Genomic DNA, 10,391 nt, shown 5'->3' with positions numbered 1-10,391 from the left:
TCCCCCTCCTCGCCCTTCCTCTCCCCTCCCCTTTCTGCGCTCCTCTCCCCCCCCCCCCCCCCCAGGATCGCTTCCGCTCCTTCGGGCTCTTTCACTTTCCTGGACGCTATGAAACTCTCGTCTTTCTCTTCTCTTTCCCTCTCTCACTATTCCTTTCTCTCCCCTCTCTGTTCCCTTCACTCTTTCGTTTCTTTTTAAAACCTATTCCTCTCTACTCACACTACACTCCCCGCACCCCCATCCCCGGTCTCTGCGCCCCGGGCTAAGGCGGTTTAAAGTTGTGGACACTTCGGGTGTCGTGCGGGGGGTGCGTGTCGGTATCTGTGTCTGTGTGTCCGTCCCCGCCCTCACCACCCCCCCCGCCCTTCCCCAAATCTCGGGTCTGACGTCGCGCCCTCTTATTCGACTTTTCCTTGCGTCTCCTTCGCGAGTCACCAATCGCCGGGGCTCCCTGCAGGCGAGGCCGCTCACCCCCGCGGATACTGCGCGCAGGGCGGGGCGGGGCGGGGCGGGACTGGGGCGGGAGCCCGGGCTCTGCGAGTCCCTTCCCGCCCCCTCTGGCCTGCCGCGGGAGGAGGGGGGGGGCGAGAGGCGCGGGGACCGGGGTTAGTATGGGGTCAGCTCGCCCCTCCCGCTTCCCGCCTCTCGGCACCTCTCCCCCCGCCCCAGCGCGCGGGGCCTGGGTCGGGACCAGACCTTGGACCAGGCGCTGGGGCTTTACTCTGCCCGGGTCCGCTTTCCAGCTCGCACCTCTGGACTCCCGGCCACTCTCAGGCGTAGGGAGGGAGCTTGAAGAGTGCGCGAGGGATCGGGGGTGCGTTCTAAGGGAGTCTTCAAGGACCGTCTCTCTGCCCAGGGAGGCGAAGCAGCCCCCTGCTCAAGAAGACCAAATCCTGCAGTGAACCACGTTAACGCCGCACGGGTGTCAGGGTGCAGAATCCCATCTTAGAAATGGCGGGGGGAGGGGGTGGTGCCAAAGGGTGGACGCCCCGGGAATCCTGGGGAGCGACGTCAGGAAAGTGGAGGCTGCCCTTGCCCTAAGCTGGCGTGGGATAGGGGAGGAGCAGGGAGCCGGGTGGCGGAGGCTCCAGGAACTTTCGGGGAGCAATTGGAGAAGTTTGTATATTGGAATTTTCGGTCCGTAGAGATTCTTCGTTTCACTACCCCTTCTCCTGCTCCCGGGTCTCTGCGCCAACCTGTTTTCTTTTGGCAGGTATACTCCCTCCCGCTCGGGTGGGGATGGGAGGCAAGACTTTTAGTTTTATAGTGGGATATTTCCTAAACCAAACCTGAAATCCCGGTATCCGGGCGCCCACCTTCACGGATTAGGGCTTGCAGCCTAGAGCAGGATTGAAATTCCCGGTATTGCGGCGGCTCCGGGCTAAACGCTTTAGGCCGCTGCGGCGACCTACGCACAGGCCAGGCCTGCAGCAGGAGCGCTCCGGGGACAGCACCCGGGGCGGTAACTGCCTCGGAGTTGCCAGTCCCGGCTCGGAGGCGGAAACTGGCCGCCGCGGGCTGATTGATAGACGAATCGAATCCGAATTCCACCAGAGTGGAGGGATCGGAGAATCTTGGCCCCGGCTCTCCCTGGTCTCAGCAACAACAGGGAGTCCCCGTGGGGAGTCCCGCGGGCACCCAGTTTTGACCCCACCCCACTCCCCGCCTCTTTCTACCAGTCTTCGCACAGGTCGGCGGCTGCAGTAGGTGTGAAGGCCGAGAAAATTGGGGGGAACGCAAGGGAAAGTTTGGGGGCAGCTAGGTTTGGGGTTCGATTGGGGAAACTAAGGGGCGGCCTTCTCAAATTGGGTCAGACTGCTTCCCTAATCTCCTCCCCGCCTGCTTATGCTTGGTGCCGGGTGTTGGCCTTAACTGGAGTCTCCCCAGGAGAGGAGATATCAGGGGGAGCTCTGGCTTTGAAATGTTTTCCCGGCGCCTGATTTCGTTTTCAGTTAAACCCCTCAGCGAAGTGGCGTAGGGAATCATGGGCTCACCTTCTCGCGAAAAATCTCAGGGTTACAAAATTGAGGGTAACCTTATTGCCCGGAGCGTTTCCTAAGTGTCAGACCGGGAGCCTCGACGTCCCTGGAAACCTAGAGTTTGCACAAAGTAGTGGCGCCAGACCCGCGAGGAGCCAAGAGCGAGATTCTGAGGTGGGGGAACTGGGGCTGCGCTGGGCCGCTATTTAACTCAGCTCCTCCAGAAGGAAAAGCGAGAACAATGGGCCCCGGAGATGATGCTTCTGTCCGCCTTAACCAGCTATCGACCTGGCTGCGTCGGGCTGCGGGAGGCGGGAAAGAGGCCAGGGAAGGGGCAAGGCTGTTCTCAATGACTTAGCCACGCCGGGCCGGGGCACCCATGGCCCGGAAGGAAGGTGAACCTCTAACCCAGATAAGGACCCAAGAACCTCTATTATTTAGATACCTCCAAGCGCCCCAGGTCTCGAGCAGAATCGGTCTCCAGATAAGATCAGCCCTGCCATGGGCCGGGCGATCCGCGCCCCACGTCGGGACGCAGAGTCCTAGGCAGCCGAGCCCCGACGTGGCGCTGGCTCCCCAACTCCACCAGGCCAGTGGAGCCCGGCTCCGAACTGAACTCACGGGTCCAAGGACAGCCGAGCCTTTTCCAGGGATTTTTAAGGACAGCCGAGCCTTTTCCAGGGATTTTTAATCCACGAGATGGGGTCAAAGTGACACACTCGCACAGGGAGGAAAAGCAGGTGCACGGGAAGTTGATTTGGGAAAGGCATGCGCGCAAAAACGCGCCGCGCGCAAACCCTTCTCCATCATCTCGCTTTCTTCCACTGTTCCCAGAGCACAAAGCGCTTCGGAGTCTTGCTGTAGACGCTTTCTCAACGCGGCCCAGAGTGTGGGGAATGCAAGGGGGCGTCCATAGCACTCGCTTAGCGCGCACAGCAGCGCTCCCCGGTCTCGCACTTGGAGCCGCGGCCCGACGTGTGCCCAGGGCCGGCGGCCCGTCTGGCTTAGGGGCTGCGCTGCGTACTGTACACGAGCCGCGAGCCACTAGGCCCCCTTTCTGCCCCCTCCTCGCCCAGACCCACGGTGTCCACGCGTCCCCATCGGGGGGCGCCGCTGTAGCCCTAAGTTTACCCGCCGAGGCCCATCTTCTGTCCTTCCCTCCCAGGCCCGAAGTCCCCGGGCTGCAGTGAGGACCCGCGATCCCTCGGCTTCCTGCAGACGCCTTGGCGCACGCTCCCACCGCTCCCTCCCCCCGCGCTCGGGTTACAGGTTAATGAAATGCTCGTTTTCCTCAGTCATTTGTTTTGTTTTCCTGCAAAGTTCTGATAAGTAGCTAACCAACGAAGCTTGTAATTACAATCTTACAGAAACCGGGCCGATCTGTATATAAATCTCACCATCCAATTACAAGATGTAATAATTTTGCACTCAAGCTGGTAATGAGGTCTAATACTCGTGCATGCGATAATCCCCTCTGGATGCTGGCTTGATCAGATGTTGGCTTTGTAATTAGACGGGCAGAAAATCATTATTTCATGTTCAAATAGAAAATGAGGTTGGTGGGAAGTTAATTTCTCTCCGCTCTGTGAAGCGTAGACAAGAATTTAATGATTTAATTACAGTTGTAAGCCCTTTCCATGAGACTTAAATTGAGCTGAGAATATTTTTTTCTTTCCCTCTCTCTCCGTCTCTCTCTCTCTCTTCTGCGTTCTCTCTCTCTGCTATTAGCAGCCGCGTGGACGCCCCAGTGCGTGGCCTGGTGTCCGCACCGGGAGGGGTTTGTGTCTGACCAGGAATCCGGACCCCGAGTATCCCAGCAGGCGCGGGGCCGCGGCCTCCAGGGCCGCCCCAGAACGGACTGCCTCTCCCCAACAGCCGCCAGGACCTCGGAGCCCCTCTCTGGGTCCAGAGAAGCGACGGGGAAACTTTGGGAGAAACTTTGCCAACTTCGCTCTCGGCGAGGGAGAGGCTGCCCGAATGGCCGGGCCAGCGGCTGGCCGCGACGCGCGGGGTGGGCCCCCAGCCAGGCCCGGGCACCCGGAGCGGGCCGGTCCGCCCAAGGAGCCGCTCCAAGCCGGCCGGCCGGCCCCTCGCTCCCCCACTCCGCCCCTGCTCCTCCCCGACCTGGCCCGCGCCCTTGGGTCTCCAAGCAGCCGAGATGCGCAGCGCCCAGAACTAACAGGATCGGGAAACCTGGCCCTCAGCGCGAGTGACGTTATTTTTTTTTTAACCTCTCCAGGATCATCCTTTTCCACCTGACTCGAGCAGTTTCACTCCCTCCCCCTCCTTTGTTTGTCTCTATCCATCTGTCTTTCCCACTCTCTATATATTCGATTTCTAGGTCATTGCTTTTTCTTCTCTTTCCTCAATTCCCTCATTCGCCGTTTTCTTTTTTCCTCTGGACCACTTTTCTCAGTTTTGCTCCCTCCCTCTTCCCTTATTTTATGGCTTTTCCCCCTCTCTCTGACTCTGCATCTCTTTCCCTCGCCCTCGTTGCTTGTTCTTTCTTTTTTTTTTCGTCCCTCTCTTTCATCCTAATCTGTTTCCTTCCTTCGTCGATTTCTTGGTCTGTCTCTCAGGTTCTTTGCATGTATTTTCTCTGCTCTTCCTCTCCAGGATCCGTCCCCTCCCCCCGTGGATCTGCCTTCCTGGCGGCGCCCCCTCCTCATCCATCTTGGGAGATGAATATGTCGCTTTATTGGATGCCGAGGCCAGAGCTGGGTGATGGGGCTCGGCCAGCCTAGCGCGTTTTCTTCATGCATATTGACGAGATGGTAATGAGTGCGTTTGCATTGTTGCATGGAGGTGCTTCGTTTCCTGCCGCAGTTCGGAGCCGACGAGGGTGTCGCGGGCCCAAGAGTGCCCTCAGTGGGCACCCGGCCTGATGGCCGCAGCTGGCCCTCAGCGGGTTCACCGTGCTCAGGGCCCGGGGAAGGAAGTGACCTCGCCGAGCGCCCGCTCGGGCCGCCGCCTCCTTGGGCTTCTCCACAAAGGCTGGCGGCCCTCCTCTCATTAGAGCCTCATTACTGGAACCCCCGCTTGGCTCGCGACGGTTCCTTCGCGCCCCCCAGCCCAGGGGCCTCAGAACCCCCTCCCCTGATGTTTTGAGGCCCGTGATGGAGCGCCACCAGGAAATTAGTGCCTGACAACATCGTCTAATGGCAATAAATTGTTTGCGATTCCGAATGACACGTCGCGGGATCAAACACAGCCGCATTGTGTACGGTGCCCTCGCTCACTCGTTAACTTGGAGTGCGCAGTGGCCGCTCTTGGTCAGGGAAGGTTGTGCGCAGGCCGCTGGCTGTCCGCTCCCGCCTGGGCTCAGCCGACCTGGAGGATCTAGCCGTTCTAGAGGGGCGTGTCCCTCCCAGAGAAGATCTGCAAAACTCAGGACCCAGGCACGCCTCTCCAAGAGGTGAAGGTTTCTGAAAGTCAGGAGCTCAGAGGGCGCAAACTCTGAGTTGAGCTCAGAGGGAACCGACGTACTCCTTGCTGGAAAATCAGAAGGGCATGAAGCCTCCGTTCCAGACACAGTCGAGCGGAGAACCTCTGGACATTACACTTTTGCATTAATCTCCCCATTCTCTTCCAACTTCGTACTGGGAAAGTTGAGAGCTCTTGGTTTAGAAGCAAAAATGTCAAATCTGGACTTGTCTGGAATTGTGTAATATCGTGTCCCGCAAACTTCAAGCCCGTGGCTACCACCTCTACGATTATTTGCTTAATATTTTCCTTTATGTTGACTCACTTTAAATACTTAAATACATGTTTTTGGAAAAAAAAACCTTGATACTGCTACTGTGACTGGAAAAGTGGCTGTTACTCACCATAAAGGGAAATTGTGAAAGATAAACACAACCAACCAACGTTAATACAGGTTAGCCATGTTGCTTGCCTGGGAATGACTTCTAGAGGTCCAACTGTGTGTGTGTGTGTGTGTGTGTGTGTGTGTGTGTGTGTGTGTATTAGCAAGTGTTGAGAGTGTCAAATACGAATCTTTCTAGAAGAAATGAGAGAACTGAAAAGGGAATGTTTCCCACTATTCAATAATGTGAATTAATTCTTTATCTCCACACTATCTAAAATTATGTTGAGGACCCTAAAAGTTGCACTGGTTTAGGGTTTACCAATGTCTATTGAAGAGTATGTAAAAAATTCAAGATAAAAAGATAACATGTTGAGTTATTATTATTTACCCAATAATTGTGTTAAGCATGTTCACACAGTATCACATTTAATTCTCACAATAGACCTACAAGGGAGAGACTAGCTTAGGGTGGCCATGTATGGTTGTGCAGGATGCTCACTGAACAAGGGAACCCAGCTGAGGGACTAAGAGGGTCTGAAGTTCAGTCCTTGTGTGCTCATCAAGCTGAGTACCTCAGCTCAGGGCTGCACTCGAGGAAAAGCATATTTCTCTAATTTACACAAAGTTGGGGTATGACCTAGCCCTTATCTGAGAGAGCTTAGAGAGCTTGGCCAAGCTCAGACTGGAACCCCATCTGATATTCATCCTTCTAGGAGGAAGACCAGGGTCTTTTGGGGATTGGGGGAGGTGGTGCTGGGAGGCTCGGAGGGGGATACTGGAAGGCTAGTCCCTGGTTTGACCAAAGGTAAAGGCAACGAGACTGCTGGGCTTTCCCTTCCCCTTGATCCTCACGCTTCATGCAAATATTTGGAGAGGACTTGAGTAAAAATACAGCGGGTCAAGGGCCCATTTTCCCTGCTAGCAGCCAGGCTGGGGTAGGGGGAGAAGATATCCTGGTTTGCTTGACCTAACCATGGACGTTTAGACCTGTTCCTTGCCTTTTTTGGTTCAGTTTACCTGCATGAGTTTATAGACCAGAGTTCTGCTTTGTTGCCACCCCTACCGTTAGGAAATTTCAGATTCTTAAAGGCAAACAGGAATTGCATTGCACCAGAGGCTGAGAGTCAGGGGTTACCTCTGGTCATAGGCATCTTTTGGGGGGTGGTTTGCTCTCCATAGAGTTTTTAAAAAGTTGAATTGCTTGCCAACACTTGCTAATTAGGCGATTTTATTTAAAAATCTAGATCTCAGAGCTTGTTTGAAAAACCAGAAGGCTGAGAAATACAAGACTCTCCTTTCTGAGATCACAGCAGCTACCCATCTGTCTGGACACACCCCGGTTTGCTCCAATCCCCAGCTGGCCCACTTCTCTCCATTGCCTGCAGGTAGCTAAGTGGTAGCAATGCTTTGCATCCTCAGTGGAAAGAATGGGACGCCCATTCTTTCAGGAGACACTGCTCCTCCAATGTGAAGAAAGTGGCACAGAGCATGACCTGGGCAGGTGTTCTTCTTTCCTTTTCTCTCTACCACTCCCCCAGTTAGCTGGGTGGCTGCTTTTCCAGCTGACCAGGTTGAGGGCAGGTTTCCAGGAGCCATGGGAATGAATATCTCTGAGAGGTTGTCCAGGAGACCCAGCTGGGCCAATTCTAAAACTTCTGGGAAGAGAATAGAAAGGCTGGTCCCTAAACAGCCATTAGTAGGATACCCCTGCCCCCTTGCTTTCCCCACCTTAGCATCAGCCCTTTCTTGATTCCTAATGTCAAACCACAAAGTCTGCTTCCTCCCTTCTTTTCTCCCTCTCTACCTTTCTCTTTGCAACAGACATTTATTGGGTGCCTTCCATGAGCTAGGAAGTGTGCTAAGTGCTAGGAAGGATGAGCTGGACAGACCAGGACCCTGCTCTCAAGGAGCTTACATTTTCGTAGGGCAATCAGATACCAATGAGGAAAACAAGCAGGACAAATTAAGATGCGTTAAGTTCTATAAAACAACACAAATGATAATACAAGGTGTACCAAGTTGGATGGTGTCTCCCTCAGATTCATGTCTTTCCCAGAATCTCAGAATATGACCTTATTTGGAAATAAGGCCCTTGAAGATGTAATAAATTAAGATGAAACTTATATTGGAGTTTCATCTCCTATTGGAGTAGGTTGGGCTCGTAATGCAGTAAGACCAGTGTCCTTATAAGAAGAGGAGAAAAGACACAGAGATAGACACAGAAGGGAACAAGGTGATGTGAAGACAGAGGCAAAGATTGGGTTGATGCATCTGTAAGCCAAGGAATGCCAAAAATTGCTGACAATCACCAGAAGCTAGAAAGAGGCAAGAAAGAATTCTCCCCTAGGGCCTTCAGAGAGAGCATAGCCCTGTCAATACCTTGATTTCAGACATCTAGTCTTCAGAACCATAAATTTCTGTTGTTTCAAGCCATCTAGTTTGTGGTAATTCGTTACAGAAGCAGCCCGAGGAAACTAATGTATAGAGTGATGTGATGGGTTTAAGAGAGCTGTTACTTTAGATAGCACAGTCACAAATCTGTGAGGAGATGATGTTTTAGCTAAGATGGAGCCAGTCATGAAATTCTGGGGGGACAAGTGTATTTTAAAGCTGCTCAGTCCAATACGGTAGCTGCTAGCCACATGTGGCCATAGAACACTTGAAATGCAGCTGGTCCAAATTGAGATAAGCTGAAAGAGTAAAACACCACCAGATATCAAAGACTTAGTATGAAAAGAAAAGAATGTAAAATATCTCATTCATTTTAAAATATTAATTGCACATTGAAATGATAATATTTTGGATAGATTGAGTTAAAGAAAGAATATTATTAAAAGTAATTTCACCTGCTTCTTTTTACCTTTCTAAATGTGGGCAGTAGAAAATTTCAAATTACATTTGGGGCTCACATTATATTTCTATTGCATGGTGTTGTTCTAAAGGGAAGGAACAACATGTGCAAAGGCCCTGTGGCAGGGAAGGAGCTTCATGTGTTCAGTACTTCTATACTCAGCCTGCATGTTGATATTTATTTGGTGATGTTGCTAAACCTTGGGAGCTGATCCGAGAAGGCCTATTGAACTTACAGAGAATAAATATGTGTCTTCGTTCCTTCTTTTCAGTGGAAAGAGAGGTCATGAAATTCAGCCCTTCAGCCTGAATGGCACCTCCTTTCTCCTTTCCAACTCTCTTAGGCACAAACTCTGCCCATCCATTCTGCTCAGTACGTCCATCTCACCCTCTCCCTATGCTTGCTTTTTTTAAAAAAATTAATTAATTAATTAATTTTTGGCTGCGTTGGGTCTTCGTTGCTGCGCGTGGGCTTTCTCTAGTTGCGACGAGCGGGGGCTACTCTTCATTGCGGTGTGCGGGCTTCTCACTGCGGTGGCTTCTCTTGTTACAGAGCGTGGGCTTCAGTAGTTGTGGCACGCGGACTCAGTAGTTGTGGCTTGCGGGCTCTAGAGCGCAGGCTCAGTAGTTGTGGTGCACGGGCTTAGTTGCTCCGCGGCATGTGGAATCTTCCCAGACCAGGGCTTGAACCCGTATCCCCTGCATGGGCAGGTGGATTCTTAACCACTGTGCCACCAGGGAAGTCCTCCCTATGCTTGTTAAGATGAAGGACTTGGAATGAGGTCTAGCTCCATAAGTCTCCTTATCTGCTGATGGCTGGCGCCAAGGCCGTGGTATGACGGTACAGAGCAGATACCACCCTCCTCAAACCCACAGCTTGCAAAGTGAACTTCAAAGACCATGTTAGTCCATTTATTAAGCTAGAATTTTGTTCTTCCAAGACAGAGGTATTACAAAATGGTAGAATACAAAATGGTATTCTAGGCAATGGAATGCTGCCTCTGAGACAAGATGATAAAAAGACTGTGGGTTCTGTCTTGGGCACTTTCTGACTCTCTGTCTCTGAGATTACCAGCTGCTATGTTGTGAGGATGTTCAGACTGCCAACGGAGGGGCCCATATGGCAAGGAACTGAGACCTGCTGGCCGCCACATGGGTGAGCTTGGAAGCAGATTCTCCAGTCCGCATTGAGTCCTCAGGGGACTGTAGCCCTGACCAACCACTTGACAGCAACCCCATGAGAAACCCTGGGCCAGAGGCACCAGCTAAGCTGCACCTAGAGTCTGACTCATAGAAACTGTGAAATAATAAATGTTTGTTGTTTGAAGCTAGAAGTATGCAAACTACAGGTGGGCTGGCTGTCTATTTTTGTAAAGTTTTACTGGAACACGAAAATGTCCATTGTCTGTGGCTGCTTTCAGGCTCCAATAGCAGAAGCTGTTGAGTAGTTGCAGTGGACATCATACGGCCCACAAGTCTGAAATATTTACTCTCTGGCCCTTTAAGGAAAGGTTTGCTGATCCCTGCTGTGTTTTAGAATAATTGTTACAGAAATAGGTAACTAATACAATGACTTTAGGATCTAGAACAATGGGCCCAACTGGGCTTGTATGGTATGGGGTAGGGCTTCTGATTTCAGTTTAGCTCCATTTAAGAGGTGTTAACTGAGCATCTACTGTGTGCCAGGCCCAGTCTCAATCATATTGCAGAATGCTGCATTTATTCCTTTATCTACTGTCCCCTCAGGCACTTCT

At 52.4% G+C, this 10,391-nt stretch overlaps 1 long non-coding RNA gene across 1 annotated transcript; it reads left to right on the top strand.

Moving 5' to 3' along the window:
• The first annotated feature begins 1,867 nt into the window (after positions 1–1,867).
• On the top strand, positions 1,868–5,851 carry LOC137752972 (uncharacterized). The gene is made up of 2 exons (XR_011071335.1): positions 1,868–3,248; positions 3,708–5,851. It is a non-coding gene; the product is annotated as an uncharacterized lncRNA (long non-coding RNA).
• The last annotated feature ends 4,540 nt before the right edge of the window (positions 5,852–10,391 follow it).

The sequence above is a fragment of the Eschrichtius robustus genome, chromosome 19, assembly GCF_028021215.1.
Source record: "Eschrichtius robustus isolate mEscRob2 chromosome 19, mEscRob2.pri, whole genome shotgun sequence".
In the NCBI taxonomy this organism is placed as follows: Eukaryota; Metazoa; Chordata; class Mammalia; order Artiodactyla; family Eschrichtiidae; genus Eschrichtius; species Eschrichtius robustus.
This window is presented reverse-complemented; position numbering and strand designations above follow the sequence as displayed.